This window comes from Anomaloglossus baeobatrachus, chromosome 9 (genome assembly GCF_048569485.1).
Source record: "Anomaloglossus baeobatrachus isolate aAnoBae1 chromosome 9, aAnoBae1.hap1, whole genome shotgun sequence".
Taxonomy (NCBI): Eukaryota; Metazoa; Chordata; class Amphibia; order Anura; family Aromobatidae; genus Anomaloglossus; species Anomaloglossus baeobatrachus.
Genome location: NC_134361.1, coordinates 211,068,766 through 211,092,930, shown reverse-complemented (window position 1 = coordinate 211,092,930; position 24,165 = coordinate 211,068,766). Strand labels below are relative to the sequence as shown.

General features: G+C 54.8%; 1 protein-coding gene across 15 annotated transcripts in view; it reads right to left on the bottom strand.

Annotated features, from left to right (window-relative positions):
- The window catches only part of FNBP1 (formin binding protein 1), a 120,890-nt gene that overhangs the window by 62,827 nt on the left and 33,898 nt on the right, over positions 1-24,165 (bottom strand). The gene's annotated exons all lie outside the window — the stretch shown is intronic.

Here is a 24,165-nt window from a genome sequence, read left to right as displayed (position 1 = left end):
AATTACTGAGCGCTGCGCCGCCTCCTCCCCTTTTTCTATTTCGGATCCGGGGTCCGGGGATCTCGTGTTACAGAGGAAAACTTAAGACCCCCGGACCCTGGAACCGTCATCACTTTCCGGGACACTGTGCAGATAACAGGCAGAACCAATGGCGGCGGCGGCGGATCTAATCACCGAGGCCCAGAAATAGCACTGACTCCGGAAAACTCACTACCTAACTGGGCCCGATGGGAGTGCTCATCCAGGGCCTCCTGGTGCCCCATGGGAGTACTCATCCAGCGCCTCCTGGTGCCCCATGGAAGTGCTCATCCAGCGCCTCCTGGTGCCCCATGGGAGTACTCATCCAGGGCCTCCTGGTGCCCCATGGGAGTACTCATCCAGGGCCTCCTGGTGCCCCATGGGAGTACTCATCCAGGGCCTCCTGGTGCCCCATGGGAGTACTCATCCAGGGCCTCCTGGTGCTCCATGGAAGTGCTCATCCAGGGCCTCCTGGTGCCCCATGGAAGTGCTCATCCAAGGCCTCCTGGTGCCCCATGGAAGTGCTCATCCAGGGCCTCCTGGTGCCCCATGGAAGTGCTCATCCAGGGCCTCCTGGTGCCCCATGGAAGTGCTCATCCAGGGCCTCCTGGTGCCCCATGGGAGTGCTCATCCAGGGCCTCCTGGTGCCCCATGGGAGTCGCTCATCCAGGGCCTCCTAGTGCCCCATGGGAGTGCTCATCCAGGACCTCCTGGTGCCCCATGGATGTGCTCATCCAGCGCCTCCTGGTGCCCCATGGATGTGCTCATCCAGGGCCTCCTGGTGCCCCATGGGAGTGCTCATCCAGTGCCACCTGGTGCCCCATGGATGTGCTCATCCAGGGCCTCCTGGTGTTCCATGGATGTGCTCATCCAGGGCCTCCTGGTGCCCCATGGATGTGCTCATCCAGTGCCTCCTGGTGCCCAATGGATGTGCTCATCCAGCGCCTCCTGGTGCATGGAGCACAGTCAGAGCAGACACATCGCTCATTAGTAGAAGTGGAGTGAGATCCTGAAATCTCAGGAGCGGATAAAATAGATAAATGCGTCATCTGCAGCTCTCGGCCTCATCATCTATTTCCTGCAGCCGCTGCTAAAACCCAAAGCGCAACCGCTGCGACTTCCTGCAGAGCTTCCTATGGCCGGGGTGTGGGAGGGGTCACAGGCAGCCGGCGACATGCAGGGGCATTTAAAGGGGAACTCCACTGTGCAGCAAGCAAAATTACTAAGTAAAACTCCCTAATATAACGTCAGGAGCGCCAGCACCCCCATCATCCCCCTCCTAACAGGCACCATCACCCCTGTCCTCACCAGTGCCCCATCCTCACCAGCGCCCCATCCTCACCACACCCATCGATCCTATCACCCCCGTCTCCACCAGCACCCTCATACCCCGCCAGATGCCTTATTCCCCGCCAGCACCCTCATCCCTCGCCAGCACCCTCTCAAACTCTACAGCGCCCTCATCTTCAACAGCACCCTCGCCCCATCCTCATCAGCGCCCTAATCCTCACCAGAACCCTCGCTTACATCTTCACCCATCCTTTCCAGCGCCCTCGCCCCCATCCTCTCCAGCGGCCTCGCCCCCATCCTCTCCAGCGCTCTCGCGCCCCTATCCTCTCCAGCGCCCTCGCCCCCATCCTCTCCAGCGCCCTCGCCCCCATCCTCTCCAGCGCCCTCGCCCCCCATCCTCTCCAGCGCCCTCGCCCCCCATCCTCTCCAGCGCCCTCCCCCCATCCTCTCCAGCGCCCTCCCCCCCATCCTCTCCAGCGCCCTCCCCCCCATCCTCTCCAGCGCCCTCCCCCCCATCCCCTCCAGCGCCCTCGCCCCCATCCTCTCCAGCGCCCTCGCCCCCATCCTCTCCAGCGCCCTCGCCCCCAACCTCTCCAGCGCCCTCGCCCCCAACCTCTCCAGCGCCCTCGCCCCCAACCTCTCCAGCGCCCTCGCCCCCAACCTCTCCAGCGCCCTCATCCACTCCAGCGCTCTCGCGCCCCCATCCACTCCAGCGCTCTCGCGCCCCCATCCTCTCCAGCGCCCTCGCCCCCATCCTCTCCAGCGCCCTCGCCCCCATCCTCACTGACACCACTATTCTAGGAGCAGAGGAAGGTAAATATTAGCTCAGCGATTGTCCGTATTTACCGAGCATTGACAGGGCGACCTCCCCACCGAGGCCGGACCATCACTCCCAACATTCTTGGGCACAGAGGTTTGGATCCACCCAGCACAATGAATTTATATTTATGATTTGGCAAAATACAGGAAACAAGGAGCACACAGGGGTGAACGAGCGGACAATGGTGGATCATGTCTGTTTAAAGGGGCAGAGCGCCAAAAACCTGACTCTTCTGGTTGCATTTCTCCTGCAGAAAACAAGACGAGGGAGGAGTAAGAGTTTGTTACTTCATAACTTATAAGCCATCGGCTTGCTGTCAGTGAATAGAATCATTTATTGTAACTAAAAAAAAAAAAATCTGCTCCGACCTAATACTTATTATTCACAGGTGAGGGTTTGTTACAATGTCAAGGTCTCCGGTGTGACTGAAGGAGCCGATGTGTTACATTCGGTGTTAGGCTACTTTCACACATCCGGTTTGAGCACTGCGGCTCAATCCGGCTGTGAAAACTATGCAACGGATGCGGCGAAAACACCGCATCCTTTGCATAAGTTTTTACATCCGGCCCGTCCGTTTTTTTCCGGTTGCGGCATGCTACTGAGCATGCGCAGTGGAAAAAACCGCATGCGGCGAGCGGATGCGGTTTTTTCCGCATCGCACCGCATCCGGCCTCCATAGGTATGCATTGAAAAATGCGCCGCAGCGGCCGGATGCGGCGCAATGCGGTGTTTTTTGCCGGAGCAAAAAACGTTGCAGGGAATGTTCGATCTGGCCGCGGCATTGGCTAAATCTGCCGCATGCGGCAAAAACCGGACCGAACGCAAGCCCCTGCGGCACAATACGGCACTAATGTAAGTCTATGCAAAAAAAAACGCAACCGGCGTTACAAAAGCCGCTAGCGGTTTTTCTGCATAACGCGTATTGTGCCGCAGAGCAAAAATCCGGATGTGTGAAAGTAGCCTTATCGCTCTCACATTCTCTCATACTGGTCACTGGAGGCTCACTATGGCTATGGATCTGAAAAAAACAATCATTGCTCTAGATAAAGATGGCCTAGGATATAAGAAGATTGTCACCACCCTGACCCTGAGCTGCAGCAAAGCGGCCAACACCATACAGAGGTATAACCAGACAGGATCCACTCAGAACAGCCGCGCCATGACTGAACACAGCAGCTGAGTGCACGAGCGCCATATCCAGAGGTCGTCATCAGAATAGATGTATGGATGTGGCCAGCATTACTGCAGAGGTTACAGGGGTGGGGGGTCCGCCTGTCAGTGCTCACATCATACACCCCACACTGCAGAGGTTACAGGGGTGGGGGGTCCACCTGTCAGTCCTCAGACCACACCCCACACACTGCAGTGGTTACAGGGGTGGAGGGTCCTCCTGTCAGTGCTCAGACCATACACCACACACTGCAGAGGTTACAGGGGTGGGGGGTCCTCCTGTCAGTGCTCAGACCATACACCACACACTGCAGAGGTTACAGGGGTGGAGGGTCCTCCTGTCAGTGCTCAGACCATACACCACACACTGCAGAGGTTACAGGGGTGGAGGGTCCTCCTGTCAGTCCTCAGACCATACACCGCACACTGCAGAGGTTACAGGGGTGGGGGGTCCGATTGTCAGTGCTCATATGCCGCACACTGCATCACATTCCTCTGCATGGCTGTGGTCCCAGAAGGAAGCTTCTTCTAATGATGATGCACAAGAAAGCCGCAAACAGTTTGCTAAAGACAAGCATATAAAGGACATGGGTTACTGGAACTGTTCTGTGTCTGATGAGACCAAGATAAACTTATTTGGGTCAGATGCTGTCAGCGTGCGGCGGCTCCAGGTGAGGACAAAGACAAATGTTTCCTGCCTACAGTCAGGCATGGTGGTGGAGGGTCATGGTTTGGGGCTGCATGAGTGCTGCCGGCTGCGTGAGCTATAGATTGTTGAGGGAACCATGAATGCTAACATGTCCTGTGATACTGAAGCAGAGCAGAATCCCCTCCCTTCATATTCCAACATAACGACCCCAAACACCTCCAAGACCCCCACTGCCTCGCTACAGAGACTGAGGGTAAAGGAGCTGGATCGGCCGAACGTCTCCAGACCTAAACCCTATTGAGCATCTGTGGGGGCTCCTCATACAGAAGGTGGAGGAGCGCAAGGTCTGTAACATCCACCAGCTCCGGGATGACGTCATGGAGGATGAAAAGGATCCAGTGGCTCCTGTGAAGATCTAGTGACCTCCCGACCCAAGAGAGGGAGGGCTGTGCTGGAAAATAATGGCGACCACACTAAATATTCACACCAAGGGCACGATATGGCCATTGTCACTTAGGGGTGTACTCACTTTTGTCATATGGTGTGTGTGTGTGTGTGTATATATGTATATGTTTATATGAAGAAGGAGACTCAGGATGAACAGCACCAGATACAGAAAGAGCAAAGAAATGTGAGAAAACACCAGAAAGCTAAAAGCAGAGAGGAAGCAATAAAGCGACGCACAGGAAATAGAGGCGGTAAGAAAAGCCGAGGACGGAAACCCTCCCCTGCAAAACTGTGTACAGGTGATAACAGGAGGGGGGCTCACCCTGCAGAACTGTGTACAGGAGATAACAGGAGGGGGCTCACCCTGCAGAACTGTGTACAGGGGATAACAGGAGGGGGCTCACCCTGCAGAACTGTGTACAGGAGATAACAGGAGGGGGCTCACCCTGCAGAACTGTGTACAGGGGATAACAGGAGGGGCTCACCCTGCAGAACTGTGTACAGGAGATAACAGGAGGGGGGTCACCCTGCAGAACTGTGTACAGGGGATAACAGGAGGGGCTCACCCTGCAGAACTGTGTACAGGGGATAACAGGAGGGGGCTCACCCTGCAGAACTGTGTACAGGAGATAACAGGAGGGGCTCACCCTGCAGAACTGTGTACAGGGGATAACAGGAGGGGGCTCACCCTGCAGAACTGTGTACAGGGGATAACAGGAGGGGGCTCACCCTGCAGAACTGTGTACAGGAGATAACAGGAGGGGGCTCACCCTGCAGAACTGTGTACAGGAGATAACAGGAGGGGGGTCACCCTGCAGAACTGTGTACAGGAGATAACAGGAGGGGGGCTCACCCTGCAGAACTGTGTACAGGAGATAACAGGAGGGGGGTCACCCTGCAGAACTGTGTACAGGAGATAACAGGAGGGGGGCTCACCCTGCAGAACTGTGTACAGGAGATAACAGGAGGGGGCTCACCCTGCAGAACTGTGTACAGGAGATAACAGGAGGGGGCTCACCCTGCAGAACTGTGTACAGGGGATAACAGGAGGGGGTTCACCCTGCAGAACTGTGTACAGGAGATAACAGGAGGGGGGTCACCCTGCAGAACTGTGTACAGGAGATAACAGGAGGGGCTCACCCTGCAGAACTGTGTACAGGGGATTGTCATGATGTATTTTACCTTCTCACTGTGTTTGCTGTAATACTATGTCAGGATGTGATGTCACTTTCCTTTGGTTGTACTTACTGAACACTTTGAAATGTCTTGGGATGTAAGTAACCATACCTTCCCCCCATCTCCTGTGTCTCTGGGCCCATAATGCAATTATCTCTTGTCCACACAGCCAGGGGAACTTCTCATTGTTTCGTAAGCAGTGGATAACGCCAACTACACAAACCTGTAGACATCTCGGAGCCAACCTTCTAGAATCTTCTAGTGGGCCCAACCATTGCATAGACCCCTACCCTTGAGGGGCGGGCCCACGAGCTCAAACAATTCACTCCTGTTTCTAAATGCAGTTGGGAGTTGAGTTTTTGAAGAGGAAGGGAGCGAGATCTGAATCTGCGGACAGACCTCGCCGTCCAGTGTATGTGTGGGATTTCTGGGACTCTGAAAAGGACTATTACGTTGTGATCTGGCACTTTGGATTATCGGGAGGTGCCCCCGAATCGGTTTTATTTGGACTTGTCGTGTGCTGTTCCTGTATTCCTGTTAGTAAACCTGTTGGATCATCCTCGGCCTGTTGTCTCTCTTTGCTCTGATGTACACCCCGTCACAAACTGGTGGCAGCAGCGGGATCAGAGCAGAAGAAATGGAGGACAACAGCCAATCGACGTCTGAAACCAGAACCTCAGGATACAGGAACTGGACTGTGGCGAGTCTACAAACAAAGGCCCGTGAATTAGGTGTCGGCTACAAAGGACTCTCTAAGGAGCAACTAATTGAGGCATTGGAACACGCTTGCCTGCAAGATGGCACCGAGGAACAATTTCCACAGCAAGGGGAGCAAAGACGGGAGCCGGAGGTGAATACCCAAAAAAGTCAATGGGTTGTGTGGTACAAGGAAAAGATGGCACTGCTTGGAGATGAGGCCACCATAGAAGATAAGAGGGAGGCCATGCGTGGAGCTGAAGAGAAGGAGCGCAGGATGGAGGAGATGGCATTGCTGGATAAGCAGCTCGCTGTGGAAGCCGCGAGAGGTTCCAGACAGACTGTAACCCCAGCACCCATCATGAGGGAACTTCCCAGAGTGTCCCGCAAAGACTTCAAGCAGTTTAATGAGGCTGCTGGTGACATTGAGGGCTTCTTCCAGGACTTTGAGCATCAGTGTCGATTAATGGAAGTCCCAGAAAGGGAGCGCGTCCGGCATCTGGTTGGGCTCTTAGAGGGTGGAGCTGCTGCAGCCTATAGAGCTATGGACCCTCGGTGGAACTGTGAGTATGCGGATATTAAACAGACTATTCTAGAACATTATGCTGTAACGCCAGACACTTACAGGACTCAGTTCCGTACTCTAGCATGTGATGAGGAAGTGTCCTTCAAGATGTATGCCCACAAACTCAAACATCTGTGGCATCGTTGGTTGGAGGCAGAGGAGGCCTTAACCTTGGAGACCGTCCTCCAGGTCCTCCTAAAAGAGCAGTTTTACTTCAAGTGCCCCGCTGAGATCCGGGAATGGGTGCGTGAAAGGAGACCAGCCACTGTGGAGGAAGCTGCAGCTCTAGCTGATGAGACTCTCACCATCAAGCCTCAGTGGAAAAAACTACTACCCAGTGAGAAAAAAAACACCAACCCCCCAACGCTGGTGGCCCCTGGTCCTTCTGGCCCCAATGTTCACCATCACCCTAGACCGTCAACTCATGGGGACCTTCGTGTGACTGTGCCTCGCATTACTCATGCTCCACCTTTGGGAATACGACGCGGAGGAAGAATCCCAGAGCGCAGATGTTATGGATGTGGGCAGCCTGGGCACATGCAATTCCAATGTCCAGGTGTTCGTAGACAGAACAGCTACAGACCGCCTTTGCCTGTTCATTACCTACAGACACCTTCACCAGGAGAAGAGCTGGATTCTGTGCCTGATGACTTGCCAAGTGACTCAGATATCCTGGCTCCCCTACCCGGAGTCTATGGGGTGCGAGCTCCAGCCACCTGTTCTTCTGATCTTCAGGACAAACATCTACAGGAGGTCGTGCTGGATGGCCAAAAAGTTGTTGGCTTCCGTGACACTGGGGCTTTCCTCACCATAGCCGATCCCCGAGTAATTCAACCACAAGCAATTCAAAAGGGACCAGGAATTGCCATTGAACTGGCAGGAGGTACCCAGAGATATATTCCAAGAGCGAGTGTGACCCTGGATTATGGCTTTGGGGCAAAACAATGTGTGGTCGGTGTGATGAGCGGCCTCCCTGCAGACGTTCTTCTAGGAAATGATGTGGGGAATCTTCATTGCCACTTTGTCGGTGCGGTAACCAGAAGTCAAGCCAAGAGAGCAGCCCATGTGGACGTGTACAACCCATCCATGGAACTGAGGCCACCAGAACTGCCATTACAGCCGGTGAGTGATTCTTCTTGTGGGGATAATATGAATGTTACTTGGGATAAAGTTCAGTTTAGACAAGAAGTAGAGACTGACCCCACCCTTGCTAGTTTTAGAACTCGGGCTGAAATAGGGCAGCTAGGGGAAAACGGAGAAAGAATTGTCAGAGAAAATGGACTTCTGTATCGGGTTGCCAATGCCGACTCCCTAGATAAGCCCTGGACTTATAGCAAACAGCTGATTGTTCCTCAGAAGTACAGAATTCCCCTATTACACCTGGCTCATGACATTCCTACGGCTGGCCATCAAGGCAAAACCCGCACCGAGAGACGATTGACTCAAACTTTTTATTGGCCGGGGATTTCCCAAGCAGTGGCGCATTTCTGCCGAACTTGTGACATATGTCAGCGTAGAGGGCGACCCGGAGATCACCCAAAGGCACCCCTGCAACCGCTCCCTATAATAGAAGAACCCTTTCAAAGAGTAGCTGTTGATATCATTGGACCTCTGGCTAAACCAAGTAAATCTGGAAAGCAGTACATTCTCACTGTTGTGGACTACGCCACCCGATATCCAGAAGCCGTGGCCTTGTCAAGTATCTCTGCAGCCAAGGTGGCCGAGGCCTTGGTTATTATTTTTACCAGAGTAGGATTTCCCAGTGAGATCTTGTCGGACCAAGGCTCCCAGTTTATGTCAGAGTTGGTCCAGTGTCTGTGGCGCACCTGTGGAGTACGAGCGATCCGAACGACCCCGTATCATCCCCAAACAAATGGACTTTGTGAACGATTCAACGGCACTCTGAAGAATATGCTGAGGGCCTTCACGGACCGAGATTCAGACTGGGAGAAGTACCTACCCCATCTCTTGTTTGCCTATCGGGAAGTTCCCCAGGAGTCCACTGGGTTCTCCCCCTTTGAACTACTCTATGGAAGAAAGGTCCGAGGACCCTTAACCCTGCTCAAGGAATACTGGGAGGGGCAAGTTGAAGATACAGGAACCCCTGTTGTCCCTTATGTCCTAAAGCTGCGAGAAACCTTGGCCCAACTTGCTAGTTTTGCACAGAGTCATTTGCGTATGGCTCAAACCAGACAGAAGACATGGTATGACCGTAACGCACGCTATCGGGAGTTTGTAGAAGGACAACAAGTCTTAATGATTGTTCCCCATCGGCAGAATAAACTGCAGACCACATGGGAGGGTCCCTTCCGGGTTCTCAGAAAACTGAATGATACCAATTACCTTCTTGCTTTAGATGATCAGGGGCTAAGGCAAAAGACTGTCCATGTGAATATGATTAAGGAGTACCATGACCGGAACATTCCAATGATAGCAAGCTGTCGGTTGGCTTCAGAAGATGGTCAAGAGGATGAGGACTCTCTACCTGATCTCGTGGAAGCAGCGAGAGCCCCATCCACTGTGGAACAGGTTCCCCTGGGAGATTACCTGGACTCCTTACAGAAAATCCAGATGCTGGAAGTGCTTCAACAGAGACGGGCTGCTTTCTCATCCCAACCAGGTCGAACCACCGTCACCCAACATCATGTGGACACTCAGGGCATCCGTCCCATACAACTGGCTCCTTACCGGGTACCTGAATCAGTTCGAAACACCATGCAGCACGAACTGGAGGAGATGTTACAGCTTGGGGTAATCCAGGCCTCCCATAGCCCTTGGGCCTCCCCTGTGGTGTTAGTACCCAAGAAGGATGGGAGTACTCGATTTTGTGTGGACTATCGGCGACTAAACGACCATACCGTCAGCGATCCTTACCCAATGCCTCGTATTGACGAACTTCTAGACCGACTGGCTGGGTCCCGATATGTCACTACCTTGGATCTCAGTAAGGGATACTGGCAGATCCCTCTAACGGATGAAGGGAGAGAACGGTCCGCTTTTATAACCCCCTTTGGTCTGTATGAATTTCTAAGCATGCCTTTTGGAATGAAAAATGCCCCGGCCACCTTCCAGAGAATGGTGGATCAGATCCTCCGGGGATGTGATGACTTTGCTTGTGCCTACTTGGATGATATCGCCGTCTTCAGCCACACATGGGAGGAACATCTGAATCAAGTAGCCATTATTTTGGACCTGATTCTTGCAGCCGGCCTAACTATTCGACCCGATAAATGCCAATTGGGGATGGGGGAAGTCCAGTACCTAGGACATAGAGTGGGAGGAGGGAAGCTCCGACCTGAGCCTGCCAAAATCCAGGCTATTAGAGACTGGCCTGTACCCCAAACTAAGAAACAAGTTATGGCTTTTCTGGGCACTGCCAGTTATTACCGAAAATTTGTTTCTCATTTCAGTACTGTGGCCAAGCCTCTTACCGACCTGACCAAGAAAACAATGCCCCGGCTGGTGATCTGGACTCCAGCCTGTGATGAGGCTTTTAACCGGCTGAAGGATGCTTTGATCTGCGATCCTGTCCTGGCTGCTCCAGACTACAAGAGGAGATTCATTGTGCAAACGGATGCCTCTGCTTATGGACTGGGAGCTGTCCTCAGCCAGGTGAATGCAGCTGGGGACGAACACCCCATCGCCTACCTCAGCCGGAAACTGCTGGACCGAGAAGTGGCCTATGCAACTGTTGAGAAGGAATGTCTGGCTGTAGTGTGGGCCCTTAAGAAACTACGGCCGTATCTGTATGGACGGGAATTCACTGTGGTTACTGATCACAATCCCCTCACCTGGCTGAACAGAGTCTCTGGGGACAATGGACGCTTACTGCGATGGAGCCTGGCTCTGCAGCCCTATAACTTTACCATACAATATAGAAGGGGCAGCCAACACCAAAATGCAGATGGACTGTCCAGGCAAGAGGAGCCTTGAGTCCTGTCAGCCATGCCTGCGTGTACTTAACCAGCGACCTGTAGAGGTCCCTAGTACGTACACAAGTTGGGAGGGGAAGGAATTGTCATGATGTATTTTACCTTCTCACTGTATTTGCTGTAATACTATGTCAGGATGTGATGTCACTTTCCTTTGGTTGTACTTACTGAACACTTTGAAATGTCTTGGGATGTAAGTAACCATACCTTCCCCCCATCTCCTGTGTCTCTGGGCCCATAATGCAATTATCTCTTGTCCACACAGCCAGGGGAACTTCTCATTGTTTCGTAAGCAGTGGATAACGCCAACTACACAAACCTGTAGACATCTCGGAGCCAACCTTCTAGAATCTTCTAGTGGGCCCAACCATTGCATAGACCCCTACCCTTGAGGGGCGGGCCCACGAGCTCAGACAATTCACTCCTGTTTCTAAATGCAGTTGGGAGTTGAGTTTTTGAAGAGGAAGGGAGCGAGATCTGAATCTGCGGACAGCCCTCGCCGTCCAGTGGATTGTGTGGGATTTCTGGGACTCTGAAAAGGACTATTAAGTTGTGATCTGGCACTTTGGATTATCGGGAGGTGCCCCCGAATCTGTTTTATTTGGACTTGTCGTGTGCTGTTCCTGTATTCCTGTTAGTAAACCTGTTGGATCATCCTCGGCCTGTTGTCTCTCTTTGCTCTGATGTACACCCCGTCACAGGGATAACAGGAGGGGGCTCACCCTGCAGAACTGTATACAGGAGATAACAGGAGGGGCTCACCCTGCAGAACTGTGTACAGGAGATAACAGGAGGGGCTCACCCTGCAGAACTGTGTACAGGGGATAACAGGAGGGGGCTCACCCTGCAGAACTGTGTACAGGAGATAACAGGAGGGGGCTCACCCTGCAGAACTGTGTACAGGAGATAACAGGAGGGGCTCACCCTGCAGAACTGTGTACAGGAGATAACAGGAGGGGCTCACCCTGCAGAACTGTGTACAGGAGATAACAGGAGGGGGCTCACCCTGCAGAACTGTGTACAGGAGATAACAGGAGGGGGCTCACCCTGCAGAACTGTGTACAGGAGATAACAGGAGGGGGCTCACCCTGCAGAACTGTGTACAGGGGATAACAGGAGGGGGCTCACCCTGCAGAACTGTGTACAGGGGATAACAGGAGGGGGCTCACCCTGCAGAACTGTGTACAGGAGATAACAGGAGGGGGCTCACCCTGCAGAACTGTATACAGGAGATAACAGGAGGGGCTCACCCTGCAGAACTGTGTACAGGAGATAACAGGAAAGGGGTCACCCTGCAGAACTGTGTACAGGAGATAACAGGAGGGGGCTCACCCTGCAGAACTGTGTACAGGAGATAACAGGAGGGGGCTCACCCTGCAGAACTGTGTACAGGGGATAACAGGAGGGGGCTCACCCTGCAGAACTGTGTACAGGAGATAACAGGAGGGGGGTCACCCTGCAGAACTGTGTACAGGAGATAACAGGAGGGGGGCTCACCCTGCAGAACTGTGTACAGGAGATAACAGGAGGGGGGCTCACCCTGCAGAACTGTGTACAGGGGATAACAGGAGGGGGCTCACCCTGCAGAACTGTGTACAGGGGATAACAGGAGGGGGCTCACCCTGCAGAACTGTGAACAGGAGATAACAGGAGGGGCTCACCCTGCAGAACTGTGTACAGGAGATAACAGGAGGGGGCTCACCCTGCAGAACTGCGTACAGGAGATAACAGGAGGGGGCTCACCCTGCAGAACTGCGTACAGGGGATAACAGGAGGGGGCTCACCCTGCAGAACTGTGTACAGGAGATAACAGGAGGGGGCTCACCCTGCAGAACTGTGTACAGGAGATAACAGGAGGGGGCTCACCCTGCAGAACTGTGTACAGGAGATAACAGGAGGGGGCTCACCCTGCAGAACTGTGTACAGGGGATAACAGGAGGGGGGCTCACCCTGCAGAACTGTGTACAGGAGATAACAGGAGGGGGGCTCACCCTGCAGAACTGTGTACAGGAGATAACAGGAGGGGCTCACCCTGCAGAACTGTGTACAGGAGATAACAGGAGGGGGGTCACCCTGCAGAACTGTGTACAGGGGATAACAGGAGGGGCTCACCCTGCAGAACTGTGTACAGGAGATAACAGGAGGGGGGCTCACCCTGCAGAACTGTGTACAGGAGATAACAGGAGGGGCTCACCCTGCAGAACTGTGTACAGGGGATAACAGGAGGGGGCTCACCCTGCAGAACTGTGTACAGGGGATAACAGGAGGGGGGCTCACCCTGCAGAACTGTGTACAGGAGATAACAGGAGGGGGCTCACCCTGCAGAACTGTGTACAGGAGATAACAGGAGGGGGCTCACCCTGCAGAACTGTGTACAGGAGATAACAGGAGGGGGCTCACCCTGCAGAACTGTGTACAGGGGATAACAGGAGGGGCTCACCCTGCAGAACTGTGTACAGGAGATAACAGGAGGGGGCTCACCCTGCAGAACTGTGTACAGGGGATAACAGGAGGGGCTCACCCTGCAGAACTGTGTACAGGAGATAACAGGAGGGGCTCACCCTGCAGAACTGTGTACAGGGGATAACAGGAGGGGGCTCACCCTGCAGAACTGTGTACAGGGGATAACAGGAGGGGCTCACCCTGCAGAACTGTGTACAGGAGATAACAGGAGGGGGGCTCACCCTGCAGAACTGTGTACAGGGGATAACAGGAGGGGCTCACCCTGCAGAACTGTGTACAGGAGATAACAGGAGGGGCTCACTCTGCAGAACTGTGTACAGGAGATAACAGGAGGGGGGCTCACCCTGCAGAACTGTGTACAGGAGATAACAGGAGGGGGCTCACCCTGCAGAACTGTGTACAGGAGATAACAGGAGGGGGGTCACCCTGCAGAACTGTGTACAGGAGATAACAGGAGGGGGCTCACCCTGCAGAACTGTGTACAGGAGATAACAGGAGGGGCTCACCCTGCAGAACTGTGTACAGGGGATAACAGGAGGGGGCTCACCCTGCAGAACTGTGTACAGGGGATAACAGGAGGGGCTCACCCTGCAGAACTGTGTACAGGAGATAACAGGAGGGGGCTCACCCTGCAGAACTGTGTACAGGAGATAACAGGAGGGGGGTCACCCTCCACAACTGTGTACAGGAGATAACAGGAGGGGGCTCACCCTGCAGAACTGTGTACAGGGGATAACAGGAGGGGGCTCACCCTGCAGAACTGTGTACAGGAGATAACAGGAGGGGCTCACCCTGCAGAACTGTGTACATGAGATAACAGGAGGGGGCTCACCCTGCAGAACTGTGTACAGGAGATAACAGGAGGGGGCTCACCCTGCAGAACTGTGTACAGGAGATAACAGGAGGGGGGTCACCCTGCAGAACTGTGTACAGGAGATAACAGGAGGGGGCTCACCCTGCAGAACTGTGTACAGGGGATAACAGGAGGGGGCTCACCCTGCAGAACTGTGTACAGGGGATAACAGGAGGGGCTCACCCTGCAGAACTGTGTACAGGAGATAACAGGAGGGGGCTCACCCTGCAGAACTGTGTACAGGGGATAACAGGAGGGGGCTCACCCTGCAGAACTGTGTACAGGGGATAACAGGAGGGGGCTCACCCTGCAGAACTGTGTACAGGAGTTAACAGGAGGGGGGCTCACCCTGCAGAACTGTGTACAGGAGGTAACAGGAGGGGGGGTCACCCCGCAGAACTGTGTACAGGAGATAACAGGAGGGGGCTCACCCTGCAGAACTGTGAACAGGAGATAACAGGAGGGGGCTCACCCTGCAGAACTGTGTACAGGAGATAACAGGAGGGGGCTCACCCTGCAGAACTGTGTACAGGAGATAACAGGAGGGGGCTCACCCTGCAGAACTGTGTACAGGGGATAACAGGAGGGGGCTCACCCTGCAGAACTGTGTACAGGAGATAACAGGAGGGGCTCACCCTGCAGAACTGTGTACAGGGGATAACAGGAGGGGGCTCACCCTGCAGAACTGTGTACAGGAGATAACAGGAGGGGGCTCACCCTGCAGAACTGTGTACAGGAGATAACAGGAGGGGGCTCACCCTGCAGAACTGTGTACAGGAGATAACAGGAGGGGGCTCACCCTGCAGAACTGTGTACAGGAGATAACAGGAGGGGGGTCACCCTGCAGAACTGTGTACAGGAGATAACAGGAGGGGGCTCACCCTGCAGAACTGTGTACAGGAGATAACAGGAGGGGGCCCACCCTGCAGAACTGTGTACAGGAGATAACAGGAGGGGGCTCACCCTGCAGAACTGTGTACAGGAGATAACAGGAGGGGGCTCACCCTGCAGAACTGTGTACAGGAGATAACAGGAGGGGGCCCACCCTGCAGAACTGTGTACAGGAGATAACAGGAGGGGGCCCACCCTGCAGAACTGTGTACAGGAGATAACAGGAGGGGGCTCACCCTGCAGAACTGTGTACAGGAGATAACAGGAGGGGGCTCACCCTGCAGAACTGTGTACAGGAGATAACAGGAGGGGGCCCACCCTGCAGAACTGTGTACAGGAGATAACAGGAGGGGGCTCACCCTGCAGAACTGTGTACAGGAGATAACAGGAGGGGGGTCACCCTGCAGAACTGTGTACAGGAGATAACAGGAGGGGGCTCACCCTGCAGAACTGTGTACAGGAGATAACAGGAGGGGGCCCACCCTGCAGAACTGTGTACAGGAGATAACAGGAGGGGCTCACCCTGCAGAACTGTGTACAGGTGATAACAGGAGGGGCTCATCCTGCAGAACTGTGTACAGGAGATAACAGGAGGGGGGGTCACCCTGCAGAACTGTGTACAGGAGATAACAGGAGGGGGGTCACCCTGCAGAACTGTATACAGGAGATAACAGGAGTGGGCTCACCCTGCAGAACTGTGTACAGGGGATAACAGGAGGGGCTCACCCTGCAGAACTGTGTACAGGTGATAACAGGAGGGGCTCATCCTGCAGAACTGTGTACAGGAGATAACAGGAGGGGGGTCACCCTGCAGAACTGTGTACAGGAGATAACAGGAGGGGGGTCACCCTGCAGAACTGTGTACAGGAGATAACAGGAGGGGGCTCACCCTGCAGAACTGTGTACAGGTAATAACAGGAGGGGCTCACCCTGCAGAACTGTGTACAGGAGATAACAGGAGGGGCTCACCCTGCAGAACTGTGTACAGGAGATAACAGGAGGGGGCTCACCCTGCAGAACTGTGTACAGGAGATAACAGGAGGGGGCTCACCCTGCAGAACTGTGTACAGGAGATAACAGGAGGGGGCTCACCCTGCAGAACTGTGTACAGGAGATAACAGGAGGGGGCTCACCCTGCAGAACTGTGTACAGGAGATAACAGGAGGGGGCTCACCCTGCAGAACTGTGTACAGGAGATAACAGGAGGGGGCTCACCCTGCAGAACTGTGTACAGGGAGATAACAGGAGGGGGCTCACCCTGCAGAACTGTGTACAGGAGATAACAGGAGGGGGCTCACCCTGCAGAACTGTGTACAGGAGATAACAGGAGGGGGCTCACCCTGCAGAACTGTGTACAGGAGATAACAGGAGGGGGCTCACCCTGCAGAACTGTGTACAGGAGATAACAGGAGGGGCTCACCCTGCAGAACTGTGTACAGGAGATAACAGGAGGGGCTCACCCTGCAGAACTGTGTACAGGAGATAACAGGAGGGGGCTCACCCTGCAGAACTGTGTACAGGAGATAACAGGAGGGGGCTCACCCTGCAGAACTGTGTACAGGAGATAACAGGAGGGGGCTCACCCTGCAGAACTGTGTACAGGAGATAACAGGAGGGGGGCTCACCCTGCAGAACTGTGTACAGGAGATAACAGGAGGGGGGGTCACCCTGCAGAACTGTGTACAGGAGATAACAGGAGGGGCTCACCCTGCAGAACTGTGTACAGGGGATAACAGGAGGGGGCTCACCCTGCAGAACTGTGTACAGGAGATAACAGGAGGGGGCTCACCCTGCAGAACTGTGTACAGGAGATAACAGGAGGGGGGCTCACCCTGCAGAACTGTGTACAGGAGATAACAGGAGGGGGCTCACCCTGCAGAACTGTGTACAGGAGATAACAGGAGGGGGGTCACCCTGCAGAACTGTGTACAGGAGATAACAGGAGGGGGCTCACCCTGCAGAACTGTGTACAGGGGATAACAGGAGGGGGCTCACCCTGCAGAACTGTGTACAGGAGATAACAGGAGGGGGCTCACCCTGCAGAACTGTGTACAGGAGATAACAGGAGGGGGCTCACCCTGCAGAACTGTGTACAGGAGATAACAGGAGGGGCTCACCCTGCAGAACTGTGTACAGGAGATAACAGGAGGGGCTCACCCTGCAGAACTGTGTACAGGAGATAACAGGAGGGGGCTCACCCTGCAGAACTGTGTACAGGAGATAACAGGAGGGGCTCACCCTGCAGAACTGTGTACAGGAGATAACAGGAGGGGGGCTCACCCTGCAGAACTGTGTACAGGAGATAACAGGAGGGGGCTCACCCTGCAGAACTGTGTACAGGAGATAACAGGAGGGGGCTCACCCTGCAGAACTGTGTACAGGAGATAACAGGAGGGGCTCACCCTGCAGAACTGTGTACAGGAGATAACAGGAGGGGGCTCACCCTGCAGAACTGTGTACAGGAGATAACAGGAGGGGTCTCACCCTGCAGAACTGTGTACAGGAGATAACAGGAGGGGGCTCACCCTGCAGAACTGTATACAGGGGATAACAGGAGGGGGCTCACCCTGCAGAACTGTGTACAGGGGATAACAGGAGGGGCTCACCCTGCAGAACTGTGTACAGGGGATAACAGGAGGGGGCTCACCCTGCAGAAATGTGTACAGGAGATAACAGGAGGGGGCTCACCCTGCAGAACTGTGTACAGGAGATAACAGGAGGGGGCTCACCCTGCAGAAATGTGTACAGGAGATAACAGGAGGGGGCTCACCCTGCAGAACTGTGTACAGGAGATAACAGGAGGGGGCTCACCCTGCAGAACTGTGTACAGGGGATAACAGGAGGGGGGTCACCCTGCAGAACTGTGTACAGGAGATAACAGGAGGGGGCTCACCCTGCAGAACTGTGTACAGGTGATAACAGGAGGGGGGGTCACCCTGCAGAACTGTGTACAGGAGATAACAGGAGGGGGGTCACCCTGCAGAACTGTGTACAGGGGATAACAGGAGGGGGCTCACCCTGCAGAACTGTGTACAGGAGATAACAGGAGGGGGCTCACCCTGCAGAACTGTGTACAGGGGATAACAGGAGGGGGCTCACCCTGCAGAACTGTGTACAGGTGATAACAGGAGGGGGCTCACCTGCAGAACTGTGTACAGGAGATAACAGGAGGGGGGCTCACCCTGCAGAACTGTGTACAGGAGATAACAGGAGGGGGCTCACCCTGCAGAACTGTGTACAGGAGATAACAGGAGGGGCTCACCCTGCAGAACTGTGTACAGGAGATAACAGGAGGGGGCTCACCCTGCAGAACTGTGTACAGGAGATAACAGGAGGGGGCTCACCCTGCAGAACTGTGTACAGGAGATAACAGGAGGGGGCTCACCCTGCAGAACTGTGTACAGGAGATAACAGGAGGGGGCTCACCCTGCAGAACTGTGTACAGGAGATAACAGGAGGGGGCTCACCCTGCAGAACTGTGTACAGGGGATAACAGGAGGGGGCTCACCCTGCAGAACTGTGTACAGGAGATAACAGGAGGGGGGTCACCCTGCAGAACTGTGTACAGGGGATAACAGGAGGGGGCTCACCCTGCAGAACTGTGTACAGGAGATAACAGGAGGGGCTCACCCTGCAGAACTGTGTACAGGGGATAACAGGAGGGGGCTCACCCTGCAGAACTGTGTACAGGAGATAACAGGAGGGGGCTCACCCTGCAGAACTGTGTACAGGAGATAACAGGAGGGGCTCACCCTGCAGAACTGTGTACAGGAGATAACAGGAGGGGGGTCACCCTGCAGAACTGTGTACAGGAGATAACAGGAGGGGGGCTCACCCTGCAGAACTGTGTACAGGTGATAACAGGAGGGGCTCACCCTGCAGAACTGTGTACAGGAGATAACAGGAGGGGCTCACCCTGCAGAACTGTGTACAGGGGATAACAGGAGGGGGCTCACCCTGCAGAACTGTGTACAGGAGATAACAGGAGGGGGCTCACCCTGCAGAACTGTGTACAGGAGATAACAGGAGGGGGCTCACCCTGCAGAACTGTGTACAGGGATAACAGGAGGGGGGTCACCCTGCAGAACTGTGTACAGGAGATACCAGGAGGGGGCTCACCCTGCAGAACTGTGTACAGGAGATAACAGGAGGGGCTCACCCTGCAGAACTGTGTACAGGAGATAACAGGAGGGGGCTCACCCTGCAGAACTGTGTACAGGTGATAACAGGAGGGGGCTCACCCTGCAGAACTGTGTACAGGAGATACCAGGAGGGGGCTCACCCTGCAGAACTGTGTACAGGAGATAACAGGAGGGGGCTCACCCTGCAGAACTGTGTACAGGAGATAACAGGAGGGGGCTCACCCTGCAGAACTGTGTACAGGAGATAACAGGAGGGGGCTCACCCTGCAGAACTGTGTACAGGGGATAACAGGAGGGGCTCACCCTGCAGAACTGTGTACAGGGGATAACAGGAGGGGCTCACCCTGCAGAACTGTGTACAGGGGATAACAGGAGGGGGCTCACCCTGCAGAACTGTGTACAGGAGATAACAGGAGGGGGGTCACCCTGCAGAACTGTGTACAGGAGATAACAGGAGGGGGCTCACCCTGCAGAACTGTGTACAGGAGATAACAGGAGGGGGGTCACCCTGCAGAACTGTGTACAGGAGATAACAGGAGGGGCTCACCCTGCAGAACTGTGTACAGGAGATAACAGGAGGGGGCTCACCCTGCAGAACTGTGTACAGGGGATAACAGGAGGGGGCTCACCCTGCAGAACTGTGTACAGGGGATAACAGGAGGGGGCTCACCCTGCAGAACTGTGTACAGGGGATAACAGGAGGGGGCTCACCCTGCAGAACTGTGTACAGGAGATAACAGGAGGGGGCTCACCCTGCAGAACTGTGTACAGGAGATAACAGGAGGGGGCTCACCCTGCAGAACTGTGTACAGGAGATAACAGGAGGGGGCTCACCCTGCACAACTGTGTACAGGAGATAACAGGAGGGGGCTCACCCTGCAGAACTGTGTACAGGGGATAACAGGAGGGGGCTCACCCTGCAGAACTGTGTACAGGAGATAACAGGAGGGGGCTCACCCTGCAGAACTGTGTACAGGGGATAACAGGAGGGGGCTCACCCTGCAGAACTGTGTACAGGGGATAACAGGAGGGGGCTCACCCTGCAGAACTGTGTACAGGAGATAACAGGAGGGGCTCACCCTGCAGAACTGTGTACAGGGGATAACAGGAGGGGGTCACCCTGCAGAACTATGTACAGGAGATAACAGGAGGGGGCTCACCCTGCAGAACTGTGTACAGGAGATAACAGGAGGGGGGTCACCCTGCAGAACTGTGTACAGGGGATAACAGGAGGGGGCTCACCCTGCAGAACTATGTACAGGAGATAACAGGAGGGGGGTCACCCTGCAGAACTGTGTACAGGAGATAACAGGAGGGGGCTCACCCTGCAGAACTGTGTACAGGAGATAACAGGAGGGGGCTCACCCTGCAGAACTGTGTACAGGAGATAACAGGAGGGGGCTCACCCTGCAGAACTGTGTACAGGAGATAACAGGAGGGGGCTCACCCTGCAGAACTGTGTACAGGAGATAACAGGAGGGGGCTCACCCTGCAGAACTGTGTACAGGAGATAACAGGAGGGGGCTCACCCTGCAGAACTGTGTACAGGGGATAACAGGAGGGGGCTCACCCTGCAGAACTGTGTACAGGGGATAACAGGAGGGGGTCACCCTGCAGAACTGTGTACAGGGGATAACAGGAGGGGGCTCACCCTGCAGAACTGTGTACAGGAGATAACAGGAGGGGGGCTCACCCTGCAGAACTGTGTACAGGAGATAACAGGAGGGGGCTCACCCTGCAGAACTGTGTACAGGAGATAACAGGAGGGGGGTCACCCTGCAGAACTGTGTACAGGAGATAACAGGAGGGGGCTCACCCTGCAGAACTGTGTACAGGAGATAACAGGAGGGGGCTCACCCTGCAGAACTGTGTACAGGAGATAACAGGAGGGGGCTCACCCTGCAGAACTGTGTACAGGGGATAACAGGAGGGGGGTCACCCTGCAGAACTGTGTACAGGGGATAACAGGAGGGGGCTCACCCTGCAGAACTGTGTACAGGAGATAACAGGAGGGGCTCACCCTGCAGAACTGTGTACAGGGGATAACAGGAGGGGGTCACCCTGCAGAACTATGTACAGGAGATAACAGGAGGGGGCTCACCCTGCAGAACTGTGTACAGGGGATAACAGGAGGGGCTCACCCTGCAGAACTGTGTACAGGAGATAACAGGAGGGGGGTCACCCTGCAGAACTGTGTACAGGAGATAACAGGAGGGGGCTCACCCTGCAGAACTGTGTACAGGGGATAACAGGAGGGGGCGCACCCTGCAGAACTGTGTACAGGGGATAACAGGAGGGGGCTCACCCTGCAGAACTGTGTACAGGAGATAACAGGAGGGGGCTCACCCTGCAGAACTGTGTACAGGAGATAACAGGAGGGGGGCTCACCCTGCAGAACTGTGTACAGGGGATAACAGGAGGGGGCTCACCCTGCAGAACTGTGTACAGGGGATAACAGGAGGGGGTCACCCTGCAGAACTGTGTACAGGAGATAACAGGAGGGGGCTCACCCTGCAGAACTGTGTACAGGAGATAACAGGAGGGGGCTCACCCTGCAGAACTGTGTACAGGGGATAACAGGAGGGGGTCACCCTGCAGAACTATGTACAGGAGATAACAGGAGGGGGCTCACCCTGCAGAACTGTGTACAGGAGATAACAGGAGGGGGGTCACCCTGCAGAACTGTGTACAGGGGATAACAGGAGGGGGGTCACCCTGCAGAACTGTGTACAGGGGATAACAGGAGGGGGGTCACCCTGCAGAACTGTGTACAGGGGATAACAGGAGGGGGCTCACCCTGCAGAACTGTGTACAGGGGATAACAGGAGGGGCTCACCCTGCAGAACTGTATACAGGAGATACCAGGAGGGGGCTCACCCTGCAGAACTGTGTACAGGAGATAACAGGAGGGGGGCTCACCCTGTAGCGCGGTGTATGGGTGATACGTGTTCTGTATTGCGCCGGCGTCATAGTGTTGGCAGATGCGGGATGACAATGGCTCTGCAGCGGCCGCTTCCCTCCCGTCACACGGCAGTGACATGCGGCGCCATGCTCCGCTTCTCGGCGGCTCTCTCCATTGTGCGATGCTGCATTGTGTGCAGCTGATGGGATGTGAATGGCCTCGGGTGACCCCCACCTCCCCCCCCCCCCCCGCTCCGGATAAGTGAGGGTTTTCCCCACCGGATGGTCCGGCCGCCGTCATCCTGTCCGATTGTTCGGCGTGTCCTGCGGCAGATGCGCGCTCCTGTGCAGATTACCCGTCTGCAGTGGATTACAGCCGCCCTCCCCCCTCCACAGCACTGCAGGGGTTAATGAGGCCAGATCTGCGGCTGAGGATAGAGATGAGCAGTGGGAGGCGCCGCTGCACAGACAAAGGCTATGATGATACCGCCCTGCGGAGGAACCGCTGCCTGATGTCACCGCTGCAGACACCACCGCACCTCACCGGAGGGAAGACCTCTGCTTGCTGGCAGTGAATGTGCATATCCAGAGCGGAGGGTTTATTACAATGGCATCCTGTGCGGACTGCGGACTGCCACATTGTAACAAGCTGTAGCCGTCACTGACCTCTCACCTGAGCTGCGGGGTCGTCACAATGTGTCAGTGTGTGATCAGGACAGGAAGCGGTATTATACAGCGCCAACCAGAGAAATGGAGAGGCGGTATTACACAGCACCAACCCGGAGAAATGGAGAGGCGGTATTACACAGCGCCAACCAGAGAAATGGAGAGGCGGTATTACACAGCGCGAACCGGAGAAATGGAGAGGCGGTATTACACAGCGCCAACCGGAGAAATGGAGAGGCGGTATTACACAGCGCCAACCGGAGAAATGGAGAGGCGGTATTACACAGTGCCAACCGGAGAAAGGGAGAGGCGGTATTACACAGCGACAACCGGAGAAATGGAGAGGCGGTATTACACAGCACCAACCAGAGAAATGGAGAGGCGGTATTACACAGCACCAACCGGAGAAATGGAGAGGCGGTATTACACAGCGCCAACAGGAGAAATGGAGAGGCGGTATTACACAGCACCAACCAGAGAAATGGAGAGGCGGTATTACACAGCACCAACCAGAGAAATGGAGAGGCGGTATTACACAGCACCAACCGGAGAAATGGAGAGGCGGTATTACACAGCGCCAACAGGAGAAATGGAGAGGCGGTATTACACAGCACCAACCAGAGAAATGGAGAGGCGGTATTACACAGCACCAACCGGAGAAATGGAGAGGCGGTATTACACAGCGCCAACAGGAGAAATGGAGAGGCGGTATTACACAGCAACAACCGGAGAAATGGAGAGGCGGTATTACACAGCAACAACCGGAGAAATGGAGAGGCGGTATTACACAGCACCAACCAGAGAAATGGAAAGGCGGTATTACACAGCACCAACCAGAGAAATGGAAAGGCGGTATTACACAGCACTAAAAGGAGAAATGGAGAGGCGGTATTACACAGCACCAAAAGGAGAAATGGAGAGGCGGTATTACACAGCAACAACTGGAGAAATGGAGAGGCGGTATTACACAGCAACAACCGGAGAAATGGAGAGGCGGTATTACACCGCAACAACCGGAGAAATGGAGAGGCGGTATTACACAGCGACAACTGGAGAAATGGAGAGGCGGTATTACACAGCACCAAAAGGAGAAATGGAGAGGCGGTATTACACAGCAACAACTGGAGAAATGGAGAGGCGGTATTACACAGCAACAACCGGAGAAATGGAGAGGCGGTATTACACAGCACTAACCAGAGAAATGGAGAGGCGGTATTACACAGCACTAACCAGAGAAATGGAGAGGCGGTATTACACAGCAACAACCGGAGAAATGATCTTCACAACTCCTCCACTTTCATCAAGACCTCTGCTGGCAATCAGTGACTGGAAATAGTTTTTACATTTTAAGACGATAATAACCCATCTGACCCCATACGTCTCACAGCCGAGGGTCTGCCGCAGCCGAGGGTCTGCCGCAGCTGCCTGTCCTTCTGGGGGCTCCGTACTGTTACCCTATAATAAGCTCTCAGGGCGGGGGGACATC